Source organism: Chiloscyllium punctatum, chromosome 8, assembly GCF_047496795.1.
Source record: "Chiloscyllium punctatum isolate Juve2018m chromosome 8, sChiPun1.3, whole genome shotgun sequence".
NCBI classification, from domain to species: domain Eukaryota; kingdom Metazoa; phylum Chordata; class Chondrichthyes; order Orectolobiformes; family Hemiscylliidae; genus Chiloscyllium; species Chiloscyllium punctatum.
In genome coordinates, this window is record NC_092746.1 from 97,987,855 (window position 1) to 98,012,071 (window position 24,217).

General features: G+C 40.0%; 1 long non-coding RNA gene across 1 annotated transcript in view; it reads left to right on the forward strand.

Annotated features, from left to right (window-relative positions):
- LOC140480264 (uncharacterized) overlaps positions 1-23,976 on the forward strand; it is a 45,149-nt gene extending 21,173 nt beyond the window's left edge. The window contains exons 3-4 of the long non-coding RNA XR_011961239.1: positions 12,003-12,085; positions 23,426-23,976. This is a non-coding gene — a long non-coding RNA (uncharacterized lncRNA). The remainder of the gene's footprint in view (positions 1-12,002; positions 12,086-23,425) is intronic.
- Positions 23,977-24,217: the final 241 nt, after the last annotated feature.

The following is a 24,217-nucleotide window of genomic DNA, read 5'->3' on the forward strand; positions in this document are numbered from 1 at the left end:
TTTCCTCTTTGCTGCTTGCCAAATGCTGATGTTAGTGGTGAGGCTGTTGTCTGGCTTTCCACCCATTTCCCTCTCGTCTGCCCCATGAACTTGTGACCACCCCCTGCAGCCACCAGATGAAGGTTGCTGGCAGTAGCAGGAAGGAATCTGACCTTTATTCCTTCATTTCAGCCCAGTTGTTTTCCCACCATGGATTTTGATTAGGGATATCAGTAAACAATTGGCTGCAACTAGAGGCTAATGGGCACCTTGCCAAATTCCTCCCACCTCCTCTGGTGATACAAGAAGAGGGGATTCTGTCAGGTGCCCAAGGAATGACCAGAAACTGGATTTGAAGAAAATCCAGCCCTTTTGTGTCACTGTGAAACAGTACAATTGCTGTTGCAATATCACAAGGCATGTCAAGAAAGCAAAACATAACAAAACTCAACTGGAATTTGGATTTGAAGATGCAGTCTTCATACAAGCTTTCGGAAAGATTGCAATGTATTACAGAGAAAGCTGTAGATCTAAAAAGCCATTCAACATCTCAGCAGCAGTTGAATAGGAATACAAGAAGTGAACTTTTCATATATTTAAGTATCTATTTGCAAGGCTCTGCTTAACCTTAATTTAGTACCAGTGTGGAGACATGGTAAATCTATTTGCATTACTCTCAAAGTAGATATTGTTCACAAATTTCACTACAAATTCACTTTGAATGAAATTTCTAATTTCTGCAGTTGACTGGTAATCTGTTGAAACCTTCTGCAAACCAGGCTCAGTTGTGTAATTACAATCCAAACAGTGATATTTTGGGGTTGTGGGGGGGGGTTGGGAGGTGCGCGATATACTGGATAAAGACGAGGCCTCATTAAGGACAAGTGGCAAACAGGACATGAACATGATGCAACCAGAGACAGGGTGTGAGGCAACAATCCATGGAAGAAAGAAAGGGAGAAACAACCTTGGTATGACCAGGACCAGGACTGTTCCTTTCTAATTGGTTCTGGTTGTTGTGGTAATATGAAACCTATGTTTCTGAATGAACAGGAACAAGTTTTAATGAACCCATCTATATAAAGAGGATGCTAGAGAAGACATCTTATTTGAACTCCTACAGACCCAAGGTTCCATTTTCACATAATCTGCTGTCACATGATATAGTGCCTTTTGCACGTGCTCAGCAGCCATATCTAGAGAAAAAGTGTAGTTTATTTTACTTCATATTGACCCCAGTTTATTTACACTACCTCTTTTTACTATTAACAATTTGCTTCTCTACTCTACTCCACATTTACACATACACAGACACAGACAAACACACCCACCCACACAGACACACACAGACACATACACACAGAGATTGACACACACACACAGATTGACACACACACACACACACAAACATTGCCATCTCATTTACTTGAAGGAGTTATCTCCAACAACCTTCTCTGTTCTGTCAAAGAATGTCTAGGATGTTTGTGATCTCCCGTCCTTTTTTTTTGAAGAACTAGCACATTGGTGAGTGAAATAATACTTTCTGACAATGGCTGCTCAGTCTTATGGCACTCTCAAAAACATGAATGTATTAGCAGTAAAGATCAATCAAGGACAAACTGATGCAAAGTAGAAAGACTGCAGGACTCAAGTGATCACAGCCTCCTGACAAAGGAGAGAATTTCTTTCCCAAAATAGTCACCATCAGGCTTGCTTTTAATTCCAGAATTAATAACTGAATGTAAATTTTCCCACCTGCTATTCCCAGAGCCTGTGTCTAGGGATTACTAGCCCAGTGGCAATATGTCACCACCTGCTTTCTGGCATTTTTGCTCTTCGATTTAGGGATCAATTTAATAGATGTAAAGAAGGAAGAATTGTCTCCTGAAGACAATTTCGGAAGCAAGGAAATGTTTTCTCCACTGTTTTCAGGGTAAGTAGTGGTATCTCGTTGACACTTACAAAAGGTTGCGGATGTGCAGACAAGGACATCTCAGGAACTCTGTGATAAAATAGGACTACATCATCACGAACAACAGAGTAAATGGTTGGAACAGGATTTGTCGGAGTACTCTAGCTGCAGATCTACTTGAAGGGTCAACCTCATTCAGCAGTGATCTGTCATTAACAATGTGTTTTTCTCTCTCACTTTGAAACACATACTCATTATGGTTCCTTCTCCTAACTGTTCATCATGATATTGGAGTTCTGAACCTTTCTGCAACAGTGAGGCTGTTTCCTTCATCAATACAAATTTCTGTTTTGTCGCCTGGGTGAGAACACTGGCCATCTGTGTACAAGGTTTTTTTGTAAATCTTCTGTAGGGTCTTGTTTTCATTCGGTAAGGTTTGATTGCATTGTTTGGATGCTGACACCTGGACATTTGGATCAGCAGTCCCACTGAGGAAGGTAGACCGTGTCAATTCTTGGCGAATTTTGACCTGCTCAATCCCATTCCAAAGCTCAACTTTAAACCTTGTCAAGCACTACCAGATTTTTCTTGTAGGTTTTGGCTGATAAAAAAAAACTCTCTAGGGCTTTCATGGCCTACTGATGGGCTTCTGCAAACTTCATCTGTCAGCAACAATATTTGCATGTTGGATCGTAATGTGATCCATCTTGGTCTTAAGGATATTTTTCCTCTGCACTGTTTCTCGTTAGGTACTTGGAGTTGTTGTATTTTTTCATGTCTCAGAGGATTGAAGTTTTTTTCCCCTCAATATCCAAGCTCATATTGGTGACAATTAGCTTCTGCCTCTGCATGTGGGACGTCATGAGATAGGGTCCTGGGTTTGTCAATCTCTGTGTGTATGTTTCTGTGTGATAGTGATAGGGCCCTGGATAGTGTTGTAGAACAGAGAGACCTCAGAGTTCAGATATGTAATTCTTTGAAATTTGAGTCACATATGGACAGGGTGGTTAAAAAGGCATTAAGGATACTTACCTTAACTGCTCAGACTATGAGTATAGGAGTTGAGATGTCATGTTGACGTTGGACAGGACATTGGTGAGGCCTCTGCTGGGGTACAGTCTCCGGTTCTGGCTGACCTGTTGTCGAAAGGATATTATTAAATTGGAGAGGATTCAAACAAGATTTATCAGGATGTGGCCAGGAATGGAGGACTTGAGGTATAAAAATAGACTGGAAAGACTGGGATTTTATTCACTGGAGTGTGGAAGATTGAGGAGTGACTTTTGAGGTTTATAAAATCATGTGGGGCACAGATAAGGGAATGACAAGGATGTTTTCCCTATGATGGGGGAGTTCAAAGCTACGGGACATATTTTTAATGTGAGTGGAGAAATACTTAAAAAGGACATGAGGGGCAATCATTTTACACAGAGTGGCTCTTGTGTGGGATGAATTACCAGAGAAAGTGATGGATGCAGGCACAGTTACAATGCTTAAACAACATAATCTCATGAATAGGAAAGATTTGGGTGTATATGAGCCAAACTCAGGCAGGTGGGACTAGTTTAGTTTGGGAACACGGTTGGCATGGAGTGATTGGACTGAAGTGTCTGTTTCCATGTTGTGCAAATCTATGACTCTCTCATCCACTTTGCCTGAGGCTTCAATCAGCCTCACTTTGTTTTGAAACTCTGAGTTTGTTTTGCATGATTGAAGAGTGATTTCTAACTCTATAATTCTGGATATCTCAGATTCTGTGGAAATTTTTTTGGCTATAGAATTTTTGAGCCTTCATTTTCTATCATCAGAGATTGAACTTTTTTTTAATAGCCTATTTAAACTGTAAACCAAACTGTGAATTCCATATACCCTGCTAAAATAACTATACACTTGAAACTCAGCCAAGCTTTCGTAACATGAAAACAACCAAAGAGAAAATATAAACAGAGAATTCCATTGAAATTGCATATTCAGATTTTTTGCAGAGCTACGCCAAATGGCCTGTCAATCATAGCAGCTTAATAGAAGAAACAGTTTTTAACTCTGTCTCAAGATATTTCTTAAAGTTTATAGAGTGAGAGCTGTGAAGAAACCTCAAATTATGGAGACTGAAATAAACCTTACCTCTTTATTAAGAGCACTTAGATTTTCTGCATAAATTTGTGACTGCCATATTCTGGATGAAGTTTGTCTTCAGCACAATGGTGAAACGACTCTCCTGTGTTCAGGTTTCATTCCTATGAATTATGAGCAGTTCTCTTCTAGTTCCTGGCAATAACTGGATCTGTGAGAAATGGCAGTTGAGTTTTTGACATCCTGGTGCCAACCGCCAATTGTAAAAGTCCATGGAGTCTTCTGCCAAGATCCACCACCCACTTTATTGAATCAGCTGCCAAAATCAGCAAGAATTCTCTCTTGGAGAAAAGGCAATTTGTTTAATTGATCTGTATTGTATGGTTACATCGGATTGTTGAGCTAAAATGGATGACTTGGTCCAACATTGTCTTGGTAAAACATTGTTTGGATGCCAAATGAGCAGGTACTTCACTGCAGAGTCACCATTTTAAGAATATTTAACTTTATCCTTTCTCCAACAATATAATTTAATGACATATACTTGTCAACCCAATAGTTCCCATTTTCTTGACATTTTGCGACTTAAGCACACAATCTGGACCTCTTAGGTTAGGCACAGCATAGCAAGCTTTCACATCAAAGTCCCAAGATTCAGCCCACTTACTTAAAAAAAATCTTTAGTGCTTTGTTGGAGCATTTCCAATTTCCAAACCAGCCCTCATCACTTCCTGAGTAAGATTGCCAATTTATTCCAAATTAAGGCAATTTCATGCCAGGATCCTTCTCAGGGAAAAAAAAGTGCACCAAGATTTCACAGAATTATTTTGTCAAATTACTTACAGAAGGCAGCAAAAGAATAAAATGTCATCTTCCCAGTTGGAACTTCCTTTAATTTTGGATCACAGTGTGCTAACCCATCGCATTACCGACTCCTTCAAGATGCCTGCTAACTGACAGCTTAAGAAAAAGTCTAAAGCAGTAAAAGTAAATTGGTATGATACCGTCTAGCTGTTTGCATTTGCTCCCATTCCTATTGCCTGCTTTATTCTGGTTTATACATTGTATTCAAGACATTGGCGTCTTTCATTCATATGGACTCACAGGACTATTTTCTCAGCTCAGGTCTCCTACCTGCCATACTCTTGTATTGTTTCAATATCAATTAAAAATCACACAATACCAGGTTATAGTATGACAGGTTTATTTGGAATTTTTAACTTTGTCCATCACATTCCAATGTTCCTCTTCAATTGAACTCTAAGCAGAGAGAATACATTGGAATATATGTGTCTATACACACAAGAATGGTTATACACAGTGAAAGTATATTGGGTTAAATATTACCTTAAAGACAGCTTCTGACTGTTCATAAGGAGTCGGCTGGAATTGCAAGTCTGAAACTGTCATATCAATTGAGCAGGTCAAAACCAGCAATCTTAATTCAGCTGAACCATTCCACTTCTGACCATTATATCTTCAACTTCTGTACTTGCATGATGCGATCTCAACTCTAGGTGAATGAATCAGACACAAATGGAACTAAAGGCATTTTGGGTGGCTGGTGGGCACAGAAGAAGAACAGAACCTGGACTAAATTACATATCTCAGGAATTCACAATGAATTTGTCAGGGGCAGGCCAGGCATATTTATGCCCAGCGATGGTATAAAACCTACTGCTGTCACCAAGGTTGGATGAGTTCAGGTGGTGAGTGTTAGATCCAACTTATGAAGTGACTGAGTGAACTAACCAGGTCAGGAAAGGCAGGATTCAGTAGGGTGTGTTTTAAGCTATGGATTTCACTGCATCTTTCCAACATTTTCTTACTAAGTATTTTCTAACATATCAACTCCTACACAAGGCCTTTTCATAGTGAGGTGATGGATTCCAAGTGGAGTTGTGGCTGCATTGGAATGTTTACAGGGTTATAACAACTGAACCCCATCCTTACAGCCCCACTCTCATAGGTCTCATGAAGAGATTACAACATACTTCAAGCCTCGAAGTGGGGTCATGATGGGAAAAGGTTTGGGAAGCAATGCCTTGCATTTGCTCAATTATCAACAGAACTGAAGTGACACTTTCTATGCTCTTTATGACTTTCCAATTTGTCCAACTATCCTTTCCGTTCACCACAGTCCTTATGGAATGCAATGCATGTCACTCAAGATTACCTCATCTAATCTATTACATCCATTGGGTGACTACAGGACTTTGGATGTTATTAAACTGGAAGGAGTGCGAAAAAGGATGCAAGGCTGTTACCGACACTAGAGGGTTTCAGTTAGAAAAAGAGGCTGGAAAGACTGGGACATTTTTCCCTGGAGCTCAGGAGGCTGAGGGGTGACCTTGTAGAAGTTTATAAAATCATGAAGGGTACAGATAAGGCAAATAAGCAAGGTTTTTTTCCCCCGAGGGTGAGGGAGTCCAAAACTAGAGGTCATAGATGTAAGGTGAGAGGGGAGAGACTTAAAAGGGATCTGAGGAAAAACTGTTTCTCACAGAGGGCAATGTATGTGTGGAACGAGCTGCCAGAGGAAGTGATAATGCTGGGTACAATTACGACATTTTAAACACATTTGGCCAGGTACATGGAGAGGAAATGTTTAGAGGGAAATAGGCAAAACAGAGGAAAACGGGACTTGTTCAGTTTAGGAAACCTGATCAGTATGGATGAGTTGGACTGAAGGGCCTGGTTCCATACTGTATGACTCTATGACTCTACCTACTCACTAAACTGTTTTGCTGAAGTGCAAAATAAATTTTCCTAGACAAGTTTGAGGGTGGGAGATAGAAATAAGTAACATACTTTCGTCCTCTTTGAGATAGAGAGACATGGAACTCATGTGTTCCAGGGCCTATATTCATGCAAAAACTGTTGCAGGACCTCCATGAGGATGATCCGACAGGATAGCTACCATATATACCCAAGTATAAGTCGATCTCATGTAAAAATCAATCCCTTATTTTTGGGCAAAAAATCTGGAATTTTCCATGCATCTCATGTAAAAGTCGTCTATTTTATTACAGCTTTGCTCTTGTTTCATGGCTTATTCCTTCCTTCTTGCCTTCATGCAGATTCGAATGGATGAGTGGCTGTTGACAATTTCTCATCCACACAACAATCAGTGAGACTATATGACATTTTTATCAGAAATAAAATCTTAAAATTTTAGTTTGAAAAACTAAAACAACAGTAGATGAGAGAAAGCAGAGGGAAATGGAAGAATTTGGCACAAAAATCTAAGATGCATCAGGTCAGAGTCAGGTGACAATCTTCCTTTGTGTGTAGGAGGAGAAGTGAGAGTGGAAACCAGGGGACTGTTGGGAAGGTAAATTCTCCATTTAAAAACTTACCTCGTGGGAGAAGCGGCCTTCATTGCGGGCAAATTGCAGTTTGGGAAGGTGAGTGCATTGATATGTTTGGTCCCAAGAAACTATACATGTAGTGTCACCCACCTGCCCTCTTCCTCTCAACCAAAAAAAAGTCTTTGGTGTCTCGTTAAGGTAAGGCTTTCCTATTTCTTCTGTATCGTGTGATTGGTTAAAAATTGACTTTCTCTTCATTTATTTATTAATTGGTTATTTGTAAAAGACCATAGCAGAGAAGTATTAGAAATTATTTAACTCAAATCTATATAAAGTAAGACAGTAATACAATAAGTAGAGATGGTTGGTCAGATGATGTGCTGTAGCTGTATGATGTGGGAGCTGGCTGATCCCATTGTGAATAGCAGTGACCACATCAGCAGCAAGTGTTGGTTGCTGGAAGAACTCCAGATCAGAATTGATTATTAGATTAGATTCCCAACAGTGTGGAAACAGGCCCTTCGGCCCAACCAGTCCACACCGACCCTCCGAAGAGTAACCCACCCAGACCCATTTCCCTCTGACTAATGCACCTAACACTATGGGAAATTTAGCATGGCCAATTCACCTGGCCTGCACATTTTTGGACTAGAATCTGAGCTTCGAACACTGCAGCACATCCGGGAGGGGGAGAATTACCTGGACGCTTTATTTCAGGAGGCAGTTACACCCGGTAGATTGAGTAATTCAAATTCAGTTAGTGATCAGGGACAACATGGTGTGATTACAAGTGAGGCAGGTAGGGGGATCCTGAGTTCAGGAGTAGAGGACCCTCAGCTTTTGACCTTATCCAACAGGTATGAGCTCCCAGTGTGGATGAGGAAAAGGGCTGCTGGGAGGATGAGCCAGCTGACCATGGCACCATGGTCCAGAAGGCCATTCAAGAGGGGGGGACCAACAAGACAAGTAATTGTTATAGGGGATTCTATAATTAGGGAGACAGATAGAGCTGGATCAGAAGTCCCACATGGTGTGTTGCCTGCCCGGTGCCAGGGTGCAAGACATCTCCGACCAGCTTGTAAGGATATTGGAGAGGGAGGGGGAGGATCCAGTTATTGTGGTCCATGTTGGCACGAACAACATAGGCAAGGCTAGGAAGGAGGAACTGTTTGGGGATTATCAAGCACAACAAATGAAATTAAGGAACAGGTTTCTGAGGGTCATAATCTCCGGATTACTGCCCGAGCCACGTGCAAATTGTCTTAGGGATAAGAAAATTAGGGAAGTAAACATGTGGATAAGGGAATGGTGTGGGAAAGAGGGGTTCCATTTCATAAGGCATTGGCATTAGGTTTGAAACGGGGGCATCTGTACTGATGGGACAGTCTCCATCTGAACCAATTTTGAACCAGTGTTGTCGCGAAAAGGATAAATAGGGTGGTCATTATGACTTTAAAATAATGACTCGGAGGGAAGAGAAAGGGAAAATGACAGAAAGTATGGTGATAAATGAAAAGGTAAGCAGCAGGTGGGTTCAAGTTCAAGGCAGACTATGAAAGAAGGAAAAAGGAAGGATAACTTAAGATATTATTAAAGACATTAGAAATCATGAGGGTAAGATAGCCAACATAAAAGCACTTCACCTGAATGCTCGTACTGTTTGTAACAAGGTTGATGAGTTAATGGCACAAATTGTCATGAATGATTATGATTTGGTAGCCATCACAGAGACATAGTCACAGCTGGGAGTTAAATATCCAGGGGTACCAAACTATTCGGAAGGACAGACAGGAAGGTAAGGAAGGTGGTGTAGCTCCAATATTCAAAGATGACATCAGGATGGTGCTGAGTGATGATATAGGTTCTATGGAGAATAAGGTTGAATCCATTTGGGTAGAAATTAGAAATTCTAAGAAGAAAAAGTCACTGGTAGGCTTAGTCTATAGGTCACCAAATAATAACATCACATTGGGGCGGACAATAAACAAAGAAATAACTAATGGCTGTAAAAATGGGATGGCAATTATCATGGGTGATTTTAATCTACATGCCGATTGGTTGAACCAGCTCAGTCAGGGTAGCCTTGAGGAGGAGTTTGTTGAGTGTATCCGCGATAGTGTTCTTAAACAGTGTGTAATGGAACTGACAAGGGAATAAGCTATCCGAGATCTGGTCCTGTTTAATGAGACAGGAATAATTAATGACCTAATAGTCATGAATCATCTTGGAAGGAGCGATCACAGTATCACTGAATTAAGAACACAAATGGAGAGCGTGACGATAAAATCTAATACCAGGGTCCTGTGCTTAAACAAGGGAGACGACAATAGAATGAGGGAGGACATGACTAAAGTAGACTGGAAACAAAGATTTTATGGTGGGACAGTTGACAAACAGTGTAGGAATTTCAAAGCAAGTTTTCAAATGCTCAGCCAAAGTATATTCCAATGAAAAGGCAGGAGTGTAAGAAAAGGGGTAAACTGCCATAAGTGTCTAAGGAAATAAGAAAGGCTGTCAAATTGAAAGAGAAGGCAGAAGAGGTGAGCATGAAGCTGGAAGCTTGGGAAAACTCTAAAGGTCAACAGAAAGCCACAAAAAGGGTTATAAAGAAAAGTAAGATAAAACATGAGAAAAAATTAGCACAGAATATAAAGACAGATAGCAAATGTGTATATAAATAAAAAAACGAAAAAGAGTGGCTAAAGTAAATGTTGGTCCTTTAGAGGATGAGAAGGGGCATTGAGTTGTGGGACATGATGAAATGGCTGAGACATTGAATAGGTATTTTGCATCAGGTCTTCACAGTGGAGGACACGAATAACATGCCACTTATTGACAAGGAGGCGAAGGTAGGTTTGGACCTGGAAACAATCATTACAAAAGAGATAGTGTTGGGCAAGCTAATGGAGCTAAGGATAGATAAGTCTCCTGGCCCTGATGGAATCCATCCCAGGGTACTAAAAGAGATGATGGGAGAAATAACAAGTGCATTGGTGGTAATTTTTCAAAATTTGCTGGACTCTGGGGCAGTCCTGGCAGATTGGAAAACAGAAAATGCAACTTCATTGTTTAAAAAGGGAGGAGATGAAAGGCTTTTGCCTGAAACGTCGATTTTCCTGCTCCTCGGATGCTGCCTGAACTGCTGTGCTTTTCCAGCACCACTCTAATCTAGACTCTGGTTTCCAGCATCTGCAGTCATTGTTTTTAGATAGAAGATGGGGAATTATAGAGCAGTTAGCTTAACCTCTGTAGTGAGGAAGATGCTTGAGTCTATTATCAAGGAAGAAATAGCAAAGCATCTTGACAGAAATTGTCCCATTGAGCAGATGTAGCATGGGTTCATGAAGGGCAGGCCATGCTTCATAAATCTTCTGGAAATCTATGAAGACATTATGAGCAATGTAGACTTCGGGGACACAGTGGACATGGTGTACCTAGATTTCCAAAAGGCCTTCGACAAAGTGCTGCATAAGATACTGCTGCATAAGGTAAGGATGCAAGGTGTTATGGGTAAAGTATGAGTGTGGATGGAGGATTGGTTGATTAACAAGATGGTAATGAGGTGTGTCAGAGATCGGTGTAGGGACCACAATTATTTAGAATTTACATAGGTGATTTGGAGTTGGGGACCAGGTTAAGGGTGTCAAAGTTTGCAGATGACAGTAAGATGGGTGGCAGAGCAAAGTGTACAGAGAACAGTGAAACTTTGCAGAGGAACATAGATACTTTAAGTGAGTGGGCAAACGTCTAGCAGATGGAATACAGTGTAAATAAATGTGAAGTCATCCATTTTGGTTGGAGTATTACTTGAATGGAAAAAAGTTGCAGAATGCTGCTGTGCTGATTCACAGATGGTTGGTCTGTAGGTACAACCAGTAATTAGGAACGCAAATGGAATTTTGTCCTTTATTGTGAAAGGGATTGAGTTTAAAAGTAAAGAGGTTATGCTGCAGCTGTACAGGGCGCTGGTGAGGCCATACCTGGAGTACTGTATGCAGATTTGGTCTCCTTACTTGAGAAAGGATGTACTGGCACTGGAAGGGGTGCAGAGGAGGTTCAGTAGGTTGATTCCGGAGTTGAGGGGGTTGGCTTATGAGGAGAGACTGAGTAGACTGGGACTATCGTCATTGGAATTTAGAAGAATGAGAGGGGATCTTATAGAAACATTTACAATTATGAAGCTAATAGATAAGATAGAAGTAGAGAGGATGTTCCCACTGGCAGATGAAGCTAGGACAAGAGGACATAATCCCAAAATTAGAGGGCGCAAATATAGGAATGAGAAGGAACTTCTTCACACAGATGGATGTAAATCTATGGAATTCCTTGCCCAGTGAAGTAGTTGACACTACTTCAGTAAATGTTTTTAAAGATAAGGTAGTTTTCTTTTAACAATAAAGGAATTAAGGGATACAGTGAGAGTATGGGTAAGTGGAGCTGAGGCCACAAAAAAATCAGCCATGATCTTATTGAGTGGTGGAGCTGGTTCGAAGAGCCGGACAGCCTACTCCTGCCCCTAGTTCTTACGTTCTTATGTGTGCAGCTCTATTCATTTTGAGATCAATTGGGCTTCTGCTCATGATACAGTATTTTGAACTGTAGCATGAATTTCATCTCTTCAAAAGTAGTATCCATGTAATAGTGGACCCCATAAATTTAACTTTAAAAATTAGTCTCAAATATTCGACTTTTACATGGTTATATATGGTAATTGATTTCTTTTGCAGGACATTGAATCAACCGCAAGTACAACAGAGACAGTTGGTAGATACACTTACTTGTGTTTCATCAGGGGACTCGCAGCTCACAGGTAAGCAGACACAATGGTTTGATTTGATTTGATTTATTGCAGTCACATGTACCTAAATACAGTGAAAAGCTTTGTTTTGGGAACAGTACAGGAAGATCACAGCAAACAAGGACATACAGATCATAGGGGGCTTATGGCTACACAGGAGGCACACAAGGCAAGATCAACATTACTTAAAGATAGTGAGGTCCATTCATCAGTCCAAAACAGCATAGAACAAGCTGTTCTTGAACCTGTTGGTGCGTGTGTTCAGTCTTCCATATCTTCTGCCTGACATAAGAGGTTGGAAGAAAGTATTACTATGGTGGGAGGGGTTTTTGATGATGTTGGCAGCCTTTCCATAGCAATGAGAAGTATAAATAGAGACGATAGATGGGAGGTTGGTTTCCGTGATGGTCTGCGTAGGGAGAGTTATGGAGAGTCTCCACAGTGGAGGACCATAATCCACTCCTGCCTTTGCAGAGCTGAAATCAGAAGTTTGAATTTCAAGGGCTTTCAGATGACAGAGACTCATCGAGCCGCAGAGAGTACAGCACGGAACAGGCCCTTTGTTCCAACCTGTCCATGCTGACTAGATATCCTAATTAATCTATTCTCATTTGCCAGCACTTGGCCCTTATCACTCGAAACCCTTTCTATTCATATACCCATCCAGATGCCTTTCACATGTTGTGATTGTATCAGCCTTCCAGCACTTCCTCTGGCAGCTCATTCCATACACGCACCACCCTCTGTGTGAAAATGTTTCTCTTCAAGTCCCTTTTATATCTTTCTCCTGTCACCTTACACTTATGCCCTCTAGTTCTGGACTCCCTCACCTCATGGAAAATACCTTGTCTATTTACCCTATTCATGCCCCTTGTGATTTTAGAAACCTCTATAATGTCACCCCTCAGCTTCTGACACTCCAGAGAAAATAGCCCCAGCCTGTTCAGCCTCTCTCTATAGCTCAAATCCTCCATCCCTGGCAATATCCTTGTAAATCTTTTCTGAACCCTTTCAAGTTTCACAACATCCATCCTTTGGGAGGGAGACCAGAAGTGCACACAATATTCCAAAAGTGGCCTAACCAAAGTCCTGTACAGCCACAACATGAATTCCCAACTCCTATATGCAATGCTCTGACCAATAAAGGAAAGCATACCAAATGCCTTCTTTACTATCCTATCTACCTGTGACTCCACTTTCAAGGACCTATGAACCTGCACTCCAAGGTCTCTTTGTTCAGCAACATTTCCCAGGACATTACCATTAAGTGTGTAAGTCCTGCTCTGATTTGCCTTTCCAAAATGCAGCACCTCACATTTCTTTACATTAAACATTTCCTTGTGTAGTTAGTTGCTATGACATAAAATGTGGTTTCTTTCTCAGAGAGCAGTAGGGCCATGGAACGCCCTGCCTACAACAGTAGTAGACTTGCCAACTTTAAGGGCATTTAACTAGCAATTGAATAAACATATGGATGAAAATGGAATAGTATAGGTTAGATAGGCTTCAGATTGGTTCCACAGGTCGACGCAACATCAAGGGCCGAAGGGCCTGTACTGTGCTGTAATGTTCTGTGTTCTCCATTATAAAATGGTGGGTCAGTGGTTAACACTGCTGCCTCACAGCGTCAGGGATCCGGGTTTGATTATGACCTCAGGCGACTGTCTGTGTGGAGTTTGCACATTCTCCCTGTGTCTGCGTGGGTTTCCTCTGGATGCTCCGTTTTCCCCCCACATTCCAAAGATGTGCAGGTTAGGTGAATTGCCATGCTAAATTGCCCATAGTGGTCAGGGATGCGTAGGTTCGGTGCATTAGTCAGGGATAAACATAGTGGAATGGGTTGGCTTGGTTATTCTTCGGAGGGTTGGTGTGGACTTGTTGGGTCGAAGGGCCTGTTTCCAACGGTAGGGATTCCATTCTATAAAATACATTGCCTAAAAGAATGGTGTCAGCAGATTCAATTGTGCCATTCAGAAGAGAATTGGATAACTGTTTGGTGGGAAAAAGAAAATTAAAAAGCTAGGCGAGAATAACAAAACATTGAAACTTATTGGATAGCTGTACCAAACAGTGATCACCGTTACAATAAGCTGAATATCTTCCTTCTGTGCTTAATCATTCTGTGATGCTGTATTTAAACAGAAAGTTTCTGGCCCTGTTCTTGACTTCAGTTTTGGCTCCAACTGCTGATTTTAAATTGAAAGCAGGCATGCAGGAAAGAGAAAAAGGGAAGATTTCAAATTGGAATGTGGGTGGAACATAGACTAAAGTCAGGAGAGCATGAGTAGTAATATAAATAAGAACAATATGTTCCCATTAACATTGTCCCACGCCTCCAATATTCATCAACCAAAAATAATGGATTCATATTTTAAAGTTGTTGTTCGCGTTCATCTGTGTCACTTTAGCTGGAGTAAATGGATTTGTTGAAGAACAACTCTTTCCAAAGAGACAACAAATGAAGAAGAAAGCTAAAAATGTGGACATATTCCTTCAATTTCTTGTGGAATTTAACTTGGAGCTGGTGACCCTGTTGTGCCTTTGTCCCTTCCAAAACTTCAGCCAACTCCCAAGGCAGCAGCAGGCAGATAGCTGCTGGGATCTCCCAAGATCTGATCATCATAACAGATCAGAAGATATGTCTCGGCCTTGAGGAGATGAACCTGCTTCATGACCTAGCAAACCTAGGTGGAGTCGGAGCAGTAAACAGAGGATCTAACATCAACGCCTGGGAGGACGGCTCTGGGTAAAAGGAGATAAAAAAAACCCAGAGAAGTAGTTGAAACAAAGATGAGCATTTTGAAGGGAAAGAAACAATATACATTTGTGTAGTGCCTTGCATCACCTCAGGAAATGTCAATGCATGTCACAACTTGTGAATTAATTTGGATCTAAAACTACTGTGTTATTTTGGAAATGCAGTTGTGGCTCAGAGGTTAGCACTGTTGTCTCACAACGCCAGGGACCCGAGTTGGATTGCCACCTTGGGCAACTGTCTGTGTCAGCGTGGGTTTCCTCCAGGTGCTCTGGTTTCCTCCCACAGTCCAAAGATGTGCAGGTTAGGTGAATTGGCCATGCTAAATTGTCCATAGTCTTCATGGATGTGTAGGTTTGGTGCATTAGTCAGGGGTAAATGTCGAGTAATAGGCGAATGGGTCTGGGTAGCATACTCTTTGGAGGGTCGGTGTGGTCTTGCTGGGTCGAAGAGTCTATTTCCACACGGTAGGGAGTGTATGATTCAGGTGCAAACAATTTACGCCCCACAAGAAAGATCACACAAAACAGAAATATGATCGTGACCATGTAATGTTTCAATGATAGTGAGGGATAGGTATACAGACGACATAGAGTATATAAATGGGAACTTACCTGCCCTTCTTTGAAGGGGAAGGATTTTGAGAAGCCAAGAATACAACTTGGGAAAATAAAATTGGCAAGGAACAATGTAGAACAACAATGGGAAATCCTTAAAATGGTCCTCCATAGAGTGCATGGAAAATATATTCCATTAAAAGGAAAAAACATATTAAACACAAGTGAAACTCAATGAGTGAATTAAGACATAAGGGAGCAATTGAATGTTAGGAAAATAACTGATACAAAGACAGCAGAGGAGTGCATAATGAGGAGGGAAGCAAAAATCGATTAACAGGGAAAGGAAACTATGAAATTAAATTATCAAGGAAATTCAACAAAACTTTGATTTTTTTTGGCAGACACATCAATTTTAAAAGGGAGACTACAGTGACATTAAGACCAATAAGAAATAGACAAGCTAATATCACAGGTATCAATACAGACAGACAGAAATATTAAATAAACCTTTTCTTACAGTATTTATGAGAGAGATAGAACAGGTAGCCATGACATTGAATGATGAGATGAATAGCAAGTGCATTTGAAATATAAAAACAAGAATGTGTTCAATAAATTGAACAAACTCAATAACGGATATTGCCCCTTATCTGGATGGATTACATCCACACATTTTAAAAGAGATAGCAAAGGTATTACTGTATGTATGCAATAAACATAATGATTCATTAATACGTGAATGGGTTTTTCTGTGAGTTAGGATATAGGCAGCAGAGATTTTGATCTCATGTTTGGGAAGGGTGGAAAGTGGAGGAGCAGCCAGAGGTGTGCTAGAATAATCAAATCTACAGCCAACAGCGTTCTGAAGGTTTCAGCAGCAGAAAAGCTGAGGCAGGAGCAGAATTGATAATGTTCTGGAAAGGGCACTAGATAGCCTTTGTAACTAACAACGGCGATCTAAGTTATGGATGCATGTGGCAGTCATTTACATTACCTTATCCTGACACCTTGATTCAAACTAACAGTCAGCTGTCACGTTGTGTGGTGTTTAATTTATGTCAAACTCTTCCATTTACAACCTTGAAAAAAGTTGAATGAATTCTTTGAAGATGTAACAAGTAAAGTTTTATTGGGGTTTCTGTAGATGGAATACATCTGGACTTCAAGAAAGCATTTGAGCTATCGGGAGAGTTTGAATAGGCTGGGGCTGTTTTCCCTGGAGCGTCAGAGGCTGAGGGGTGACCTTGCAGAGGTTTATAAAGTCATGAGTGACATAGATAGGATAAATAGAAAAAATCTTTTCCCTGGGATGGGGAGTCCAGAAATAATGGTCATAAGTTTAGGGTAAGAGGGGAAAGATATAAAAGAGACCTAAGGGGCAATTTTTTTCATGCAGAGGGTGGTACGTGTATCGAATGAGCTGACAGAGGAAGTGGTGGAGGCTGGTACAATTGCAACATTTAAAAGGAATCTGGGTGTGTATATGAAAAGGAAGGGTTTGGAGGGATATGGGCTGGGTGCTGGCAAGTGGGACTAGATTGGGTTGGGATATCTCGTTGGCATGGATGAGTTGGACCAAAGGGTGTGATTCCATGCTGTACATCTCTATGACTCTATTTGATAAGGCTCTACATAAGAAGCTAATTCCCAAAGTGCAATCACATAGGGTTAAGGGTAATATATAAGTTTAATTAAAGGATTGCCGAACCAACAGATTGCTGATGGTTGGGATAAATGGGTCGTTTTCTGGCTGGCAAACTATAACTAATAGGTGCCACACAGTACAGTCCTCAGTGCCCTGGCTATTTATAAAGTACATTAATGGTTTGAGTGCAAGGATAGAAGTTACTTTAGCCAAATTTGAGGATGATACTAAAATCAGTGGGAAAGTATGTTGCAATGAAGAAATAAGAAATGTTAAACTTGGTTTGGATAGTTAGGTGAATGGGTCAGACATTGGCTGATGGAATTTAATATGAAAATGTATGAGGTCATCCATTTTGGTTGGAAGAATAAAAAAGGTAGCTTATAATCTAAATGGACGGACACTTCAAAATGCTTCAGTGCAGAAAATTGTGGGTGTCCTTGTGCATGAGTTGTAGAAAGCTTGCATGCAGGTACAAGAAGTCATGAACAGGGCAAATGGAAATTTGATGGTTATTGCAAACAGAATGGAATATAAAAGCAGGAATGTGTTGTTGTAATTGTACAAGACATTGCTGAGACTGCATTTGGAGTACAGTGTACAGTTTTGTTCCCCTTCCTTAAGGGAGGATGTAATTGCATTGGAGATAATAAAGAGAAGGTTCACTCAATTAATTCTTATGAGGAGAGATTAAGCAGTTTAGGCCTCGACTCAGTAGAATTTAGAGAAATGAGAAAAGATCTAATTGAAGTATATAAGATGCTAAAGGGAATTAATAAAGTAGATGTGGGGTGGATGTTTCTCCTTTTGGACAACCAATAATTTTAGGCTAAGGAGTGGCAGGCTTAAAACAGAGATGAAGAGGATTATTCTCTCATTGGGTTGTGAATCTGTGGAATTCACTCTCCCAGAATGTGGTAGATGCTGGGACGACAAATAAATCTAAGGAGCAGAAAGACAGATTTTTAATTAGTAACTGGTTAAAGGGTTACGGGAAACAGGCAGGAAAGTGGAATTGACACCAAGTTGAAATCAACCATGATCATATTGAATGATTGATTGATTGATTGTTGTCATGTGCACTGAGGTACATGAAAAGTGTTGTTTTGTGAGCTGTACAGGCAAATTGTACCATACAAAGTACATCAGGGTAGCAGAACAGAGGGAAGCATACAGTGTTATAGCTGCAGAAAAAGTGTAGAGGAGAGAGATCAGAATTAACATTTGAGAGGTCAATTCAAACGTCTGATAACAGCAGGGATGATGCTGTTCTTGAATCTATCTGTGTATTCAACATGTATTCAAAATTTTATATCTTCTGTCCAGTGGAACAGGGTGGAAGAGAGTATAACTGGGATGGGAAGGATCTTTTATTTTGTTGGTTGCTTTCCCAAGGCAGTGGGATGTATTGATGGAGTCAATGGATAGTAGGCTGGTTTGCGTAATGGACTGGGCTGTGTTCATAACTCTCTGTAATTTCTTTTAGTCTTGGGAACAACAGTTTCCATACCAAACTGTGATGCATCCAGATAGAATGCTTTCTGTGGTGCATTTACAAAAAATATGAGGCAGCATTGCTAACCACTGAGCCACCGTACTACCAACGATGACAGGTTGTTACAAGAAGTGTTAATAAGAGGCCACATCATGATAGATATCAATGTGATAAATTGTTAGTATTCCTTACACCTAAAGAGGAACTCACATTAGAGAGGCATTCAAATATGCCACCCAAGCAGACATCAGGGCTTTGAATAAGCTATTCTTTGAGGAAATATCAGAATCCTCCTGAAACAGACAGATGGACAGGTCCAATATTATCTTCCTGAAAGACAACAAAATGGAAAAAGAAAAGAAGTCAATATTATTGATCATATGAAGCTGCTCAAGGTGTGGGTCAAGGCAAGACTACAAGTACAAGTGCGCAGAAGATGAAGCTGTGTGCTATCAATATGGGAAATAGGACACTGTCAAACAACAACAACACCTATAGAACCACAGAAACAGGGGAGACAAGTAAAACAAATCCTGACTAAGGGAAATCATTTAGAAATCAAAATGTCCAAACAGTTAAGGATGGAGAACAAAAACATTGCTGGGTGAGGTCAAAGACAGCTAGCAAAGATTCTACACCATCACCTTAAATGTGCAAGGTTTGCAATAGAGCCTCCACAGGATAGAGTGGCAGCGGTTTCAACACTGGCTCACCACAAAGCACAGTTAAAGTCAGTGGATATCAATCTGTAAGCATAAAATTTTAAGGTTCAGAGGGCAAGATTTGCAATTGTATGTCAATTCTCCATTCAGCTTAGTCACAAAACATGAGAAGTCAGTGAGACTCTCTTCATACTGAAGAACCAGAACACTTCACTACTAAGTAGAAATCCATGTAATCCAGTTCTCTTAGGGAGATTGGATACAATTCATCCAAGATAAATTGGGACAGAATTTCTACATGATTATACAGATTAGGAAAATTAAAACAGGAATACTACATGACTCTGCAAGAAGATACTGATTTCTCTTCCATTATTGGAAAAGATGAAATCTCAGTTAGACAACATGATAAAAAGCACAGTCTTGTCACCATTGACAGAACTGACCCAACTGTATTCGGGATTGGGAACAGTTCCTGAAGCAAATAGAGAGCGAAGATTGTGTGTGGATCTCACTCAATTAAATTAAGGGGATTGAAAAATCTATTTGCTTTTTCAGTTGATGACAATTTGACCATGTTAAGATGAAACCGATTCTTCTCCAAACTTGACAGAAGCAGCAGATTTTGGCAGCTCCCTCCTGATTACAAATCAAATTTTCTGACTGTACTCGTTGTGCCATTTGGATGATTTTGTTTCAATGTCTGGGAGGTCTTTCACAATTTTGGCTGCAATAGACTTTTTTCAGAGTACAATATCAAGATCTCTTGAAGGAAGAGTAGAACCATTTATCGCGTAAATGATATCCTAGTCCATGGTCAAATAAAAAAAAAGGATTACAAAGTCACAAGTAAGCGAAATATAAAGAGCATTATGGAATGCAAGCCTTACACTCAAGGAGAAATGTTGATTCTTAAAGATAACCATCACATTTTGGAGCCATGTGATTCAAGAACAAGGTGTCACTGTGGATTCCAGAAAGAGGAGAGCCACAATTGAATGTCGAGCAGTGAAGTACAGCATTTCTTAGACATGGTGAACTAAATTGGAATGCTCATCCCTAACTTAGCCAGTCTCACTTTAAAAAAGATTTTAAAGAAAAGGCCATCAATAGTACTGGGATCAGGAACAGACTTTAGCACTACATAATTCTAAGGAGAAGCTGGTCTTTATAGATGTATTAATTCACCAAAGACCCAGATGTATTTACCAAATAGGCATGGATGCAATGTTCACTGGATTAGGAGCAGTTCTCATTCAGGTGCAGAGTAATAGAATGATGGACTTCCCATTGTCAGAATTGGTGAAATTGAGACAGAGATATGTTTCAATTTAAAAAGAAATAATGGCAAATTGTTGAAGAGTTATTGTTATTAGTTGGAAACTTGAATTCTAATTTCATGTTTACCTTGAAATTTGATTTTTAATTTTATATTGAGTGTCGAGAAGGAGGCACATTGTTGGAGTTTTATTTTTGAGTTCTGTGACTGGTGTTGGGATTTCTAAAAAGTCGTTTACATGCATTTAAATGAGGCTTTTAAGAAACAAACCCTTGAGGTGTGTAGTTCAGTATTTTCAAAAACATGGAAACTTTAAGAGAGGGAAAATTAATTGGGCAGTCCCCGAGAAAATGAGGCAGCCTGTGACAAAAGAGACAGAAGCAAGTTTTCTTGTTAGAAAACAGAAAAAAGTTAATGACTGGGAAGGTTTCTTTCATGCGAAGCAGGTTATTCAGAGAGAAAAGGCGGAGCAGCAGGAATTCAACAGAACAGTTCAGCAGTCTTCCAAATAGTCAGTACAGAATAAAGGAAGGCTAAAGTGGCTTAGAAAGTTTTGAAATAAAAATTCTAGTAATGGAAGACTTTAAAGTCTGAACAAAGTAAGTAAGCTGTGTTGAAAATGTGTTGCTGGAAAAGCGCAGCAGGTCAGGCAGCATCCAAGGAACAGGAGAATCGACGTTTTGGGCATAAGCCCTTCTTCAGGAAGGATGCTGCCTGACCTGCTGCGCTTTTCCAGCAACACATTTTCAGCTCTGATCTCCAGCATCTGCAGTCCTCACTTTCTCCAAGTAAGCTGTGTTCACAGTTTAAGTTTCTCATGCTGAGATGTTAAGTAAAGATGATAGCATCAAATGAATCCAAATAGTAGCCAGAAACAAACCAAGTACAGTCAAAGAACGTTAAAGTGAAAACAGGATGATACTTCTCTGAGGTTTGAGTATCTGTAAGGTTGCTGTTGAGAGTAAAAGTGTTTATCATTTATTTGTGATATTTATAATGAAACAGTTTCAAATAGTTCTTATATAATGTAAAGTAGTTTATGCTTTTTTATTCCCTTTTGTGTGTTGTAAACTTTGATATTCTTTTATAAAAGGTGCATTGGTCGTCTCTCCTGTTATATGGTTCAGTGACTGTCCACTGAAATAACTCCACAGAGACCTGTATCCTGTCACCAATCACTATTTACTTACACTTGGAGAGTTCTTGATCCAACTTACTCAGAGCCAGCTGTCAAAGTGAACAAGATATCTGACACTCCTGTTCTTATCTGTCAGCCTGGGCTCCCTGATTAACAACCCCAATCAGGGAATTCATATTCTATGAGGTCCATCTGGGTGTCCTCATTCCAATCACTACATCCACCAATGGTAACCAAATTGCAAAAATAAAATTTATTGTCTGTCAAGCCAGTTTTTTTTCTCTGGGATTTGACTTGCCCAGTATTTCAATCAGCTGGAATAATACTGGCTGTTACATGAGAATGTGAAGATTCTCATAATATTTCATGGGATTACACTTCACCTTGAAATTAACTTGGAACAGATCATATTGCCTCCTGGAACTGAAGCTCTAGCTTGGTCCATCTGTCCTGGGAGATGGTAGATGGCTGAGGAGAGAGCTGGTTGAGGAGATGGCAGCTGTCACTGGTGTTGCTGCTGCATAGCTTGTCCCTCATCTGTGATATAGAGATAGCTGTATAATTAGCTTCCTTGTTGATCTGAAGGTTGTGTAGCTGAGAAATGCAGACCAAACATATTTAACTCCCAAACAGTAGAAATAACTTCCAAAATATTTGAAACTGCCTCTAAAATAATAAAAACACACACAGACAGGGCCTACATGCAAAAAGCCTTTCACTTTGGCAAGGAAGTGGCTGTCAGATTTCAACATTTAAAGGATTTAGTTTGGCTCCATCCAGTACTGCTGTTATCTCACCCAACGCACTCTGCCTCGTTTCAGGAAGCCTAAGAATCTCTTGTACTCTGAATTTAACTGAGTTCAGGGCTCAGGATATAGATGACGAACATTTTATGTATTTAAAAGCAGAAACTTCCATCCCATGGGGTTTCCCATATGCTACAGAGTGCATTTGAATTAAAGACAGCAATTTATCCTGTTATGGACAGATTTGGGATGATTTCCCATTTTTCCTAATTCTCTAGTGATCACAGCATGAGGTACTGCTGAGAAAGAATATTTGAACACCTTCGTGCTGTGATTTTTAAGAATGAACACAATAAAGCTTTCTTGTAAACAGAGTTAAAATGTATTTATTACTAAACCTAAATTGAAAAATTCATCAAACACTCTCCAACAGAATTGATACACATATAAAATAAGATGATTTCTAAAAAACTAACATGCATAAACTAAACTACTGAAAGAATAGAATGGAAATAAATCAATTCTTTGCTGTCTTTAAGATGGTGGTTAAAAATGTTGCAAATCTAAAGAAGTTTCTCCAGGTTCCTTAAACCAATCAAACAGTTGGAAATGTTTGATTTTTATCCTAAAATGTGGTCAGTCCTGTATTGAAGAAACATAACAGCAGGTAACAAACACTGAAGTTGCTGGAAAGGTTCAGTAGGTCTGGCAGCATCTGTGAAGAGAAATCAGAGTTAACATTTTGTGTCTGGTGACCCATTCTCAGAATGGTACAATATATTAATACCTTTTGTTGCTTAAGATGATTTCAAAACAGGATTTCTTTTTTGGATAGGGATTCCTTCCTGTTTGGTCTTCTTCCTTGCAAAAACTAACGGACCTCCAATTGTTTCCAAAAATGTCAACTATGGAATTGTCCAAGAATGTCAGTTTCAGAGTGTCAAGTGTTCATCGTCACAACTTGCATCCGTCTCAAGCAACTATGATTTTTGAATTCCACTGTCCTTGTAACAGCATTCTGGCCATTACCAGCTTATAACACGATCCATGTAAAACATGATCACTTTGACAGGGTTCTGCAGTGCAGCTGACACCTGAGGAATGGCACCTTTTTGAGGCATTATTCAAAGGAAAGGAAACAACTGGGGAAAAAGCCGAAAAATGAAGGAAGAAGTTCTAGAAGTTGAAAGTGAAGTATCTTAAAGCTGGAGAAGCCACTCCGAAGAAAGCTAAGAAACAAAGGTACATAGAGTAAACCAGTGCAAAGGAAAGTGCCATGTAAACAACATGGTTATGTATTCTGGCAGCCATCTGAGTCAAAACTATGTTAGGATGTATTTGAATAAATTAGGCTATTGCTACCAAAGCACCAGATGCTGACTGTTCCCTGACAGCTATCTAGGTGAAGAACAACAGAGAGAAGCATTACAGCATAAAACTATTTTCTTGTGTCAATGCGCACATTCCTATGATATTCTGTCAACCAGTTTTCTTCAGATGCAGCAAATTCCTAAGTAAAAACCACTGATACAGCACAGTTAATTACGCCTTTTGTTATTGATTTGTGATAAGATCGCTTTTGCCCCACGTTCAACAGTTCAGCTGCATCCTGTCTGGCTAATAAACAATCTGAGGACCCATGTGTGAAACATGAAACAAACACTGGTGATGTTCAAAGTAAGAGTGAGGAAATAAATGCATAACACATTCTCGCACAGAATTGAAAAGCCAGAAAGAATGTGTATTGCCCTGCAGAATAACTTTTCATCTGCACAAAGACCTCTATATATACAACTACCACAACCTAAAATGGTTAGGTACATTAGTTACCAGAAAAGAAGGTAAAAGGTTGTTTGATTATTTT